The sequence below is a fragment of the Priapulus caudatus genome, unplaced genomic scaffold, assembly GCF_000485595.1.
Source record: "Priapulus caudatus unplaced genomic scaffold, Priapulus_caudatus-5.0.1 Scaffold2405, whole genome shotgun sequence".
Taxonomy (NCBI): domain Eukaryota; kingdom Metazoa; phylum Priapulida; class Priapulimorpha; order Priapulimorphida; family Priapulidae; genus Priapulus; species Priapulus caudatus.
This window is the reverse complement of record NW_014579466.1, coordinates 12,783-15,275: the sequence shown is the minus strand read 5'-3', so window position 1 is coordinate 15,275 and position 2,493 is coordinate 12,783. Positions and strand designations below refer to the sequence as shown.

At 45.4% G+C, this 2,493-nt stretch overlaps 1 protein-coding gene across 1 annotated transcript in view; it reads left to right on the top strand.

Annotated features, from left to right (window-relative positions):
* LOC106818654 (E3 ubiquitin-protein ligase MARCH8-like) overlaps positions 1-2,493 on the top strand; it is a gene marked incomplete at its 5' end in the record, with an annotated part of 7,094 nt that overhangs the window by 3,498 nt on the left and 1,103 nt on the right. The gene's annotated exons all lie outside the window — the stretch shown is intronic.

The following is a 2,493-nucleotide window of genomic DNA, read 5'->3' as shown; positions in this document are numbered from 1 at the left end:
AGTGTCCTTGTCACTCTGTCTGTGGCCTCACCGTGTTGCTCTGTCTGTCACTGAGTGTCCTTGTCACTCTGTCTGTGGCCTCACCGTGTTGCTCTGTCTGTCACTGAGTGTCCTTGTCACTGAGTGTCCTTGTCACTCAGTCTGTCTGTTACCTCACCGTGTCACTCTGTCTGTTACTGAGTGTCCTTGTCGCTCTGTCTGTTACCTCTCCGCGTCGCTCTCTGTCCATCGCTGACCGTCTTCGTAGCAGCGTCTTCCCATGAGCCCCTTCCCTTGAGTGTCTCTGTCTGTCGCCTTCCTACATCGAAGGAAGTACAAGGACTCTGTTCAACTCCTATTGGTTGGTAAGCGTTCCACGTTGTGTTTCTCATATGTTCGTTATCTTTGGTTATTAGGGTTACTCCTGCTCAATAATTCTAGATATATGGTGCAATTTAGTGTTGTTCATTCATAAATGCAGTTAATTCTTCGTCTTTATCTGTATCTCTATCTTTACCTAATCGCTAACTCTCTACTCATCGTGCGGCCTGGTCATTTAGTTTTGTGTTAACGCCATCCTACACACAAGCGTTCAGCGCCGTTCACTTGTTTACTTGCGCATTCCGACATGTTGCGTGCAGTGTGAAACAATGCATTTTTGGAAAGCCCACCACGACTTGTGTACGAATATATATCAGGGTACCTAGAACATCTGGAAAGTCCTAAACAATTTTCCTAACAAAGTTTTCCAGGTCTGGAAAATTCCTAGAGGGTACATGTTTATCAGGTCGATGTTACACCAGAGATAGTAACATGTTTAATACTGACGATATAACAGTTACTGTTTAGTGTTTATCTTGATTATACAGCATGGTTTATTTTGAGAGGTAAAATCCGTTTTAAGCTTCAATTCTTGGGGGGCCTAAAAATGGACCTGGAAGAGTCATGGAAAACCGCTTTGCCTGGAGTTTACGAACCCTGATATATATATATATATATGTATGTGTATATATATATATATTATATATTGCATGTTGCAAAGTTGCGAGCTTACGAAATGTGCCTACTGCGTGGTGAGTTCGTACACCTGCATTCTCGCGACAGTAGACTGTAGTCTACAGTGAGGGCATAAGTGCACAAGGTTGTTTACGCCCGCCACGCCCTAACACCCCCTCACCTCACCCACCACTAGCCCACCTCAGAAAGCAGTGACAGCTCATGAATGGGGGTTCTCAGCTCATAGGCGCAGACGCGTGGAAACACTTCTCATGTTGATGCCATCTGGTTCATACGGTGTGCAAATAGACTGTGTAAATGCAACCTTGTCCCATCACATCTGTGTCAAACATGCTTTTGAGTCGGGGCTGGCCCCGGTGGGCCCAAGCGCTCAGTAACAGCTCCCGAGCCCAGGCCAACCTAACCGATAGCTTCTAGGTTGGTTGGTATTAGCAGGGGTGACTAATGACAAATAAATCATGCAACCAGATATATTGTAGCTAACACAGCCTGAGGAGTTCTAGAGGGTTGTGACGTAGTGCTTGCGCACACTCTAAGATCTAGCAGTGTTTTCACGTTCGGATGTTGTTTTTGTTCAGGGGAAAGGGTTGAATTCCTTGTGTGTAGATGTACATTACAGTGTAAATAATGGCGCACACTGTAATACAGCTGGCGTTTTTGACCGTATAACAAGTAAACGTCTGCTATTCGTTTTATAATATCGTACATTTTATCAGGAGTCTATCAATATAGGAGTCTATTGATAGACTCTTGATTTTATTAACGTGAATCGTATACTAAATAGCTAATAATCTTAAATTAGTGCAGTACTTACAATTATTGTACATTGTACTTTGTGAAAGTTCCTGCACTTCCACATTCTTCCTCGTGTACCTGTAACCATCATCTCTAATATTGTCATCTCTCCTCCTCCTTGCAATGAGAGAAACTGGACATGTTCTTGTACATTCTCTCATATACACATACATCCACACTGTAAACCTCTCTCTCTCTCTCTCTAACGTGCATCCGATTCTGTGATTCCCTCTCTCTAACCACGTTGTTACCTCCGCCCAACGGAGTTGGAGGAGGTTATGTTTTCGCTTTCGTGTGTTCGTGTGTTAGTGTGTTAGTGTGTTCGCGCGATCGATATTAGCGCGTCAGCCAGCGAGCCAGCGAGCCACCCAGCGCAGCGAGCCAGCGAGCGTGTACCTGTCAGCGAGCAGCAGCAACGAGCGGCTGCTACGAGCGAGCGAGCAGCAAGCCAGCGTGTACATGTCAGTACGCTGGCGTATATTCGTGTGCTCGTGAGTCATATGGCGTATGGTGTATGTCGCTGGCGGAGGTATGCACTCTCCGTGAGTGCACTCTGTCTAGTTTCTCTTTGCAGTAGGGGCAGCTAGACATGTGTATGTACATTCACCCACATACATCTATACTGTAAACTCTCTATTTACATTGTATCTCTGTCACTCTCTCTCCGCCTTCGCTCTCTCTCTCTCTCTCTCTCTCTCTCTC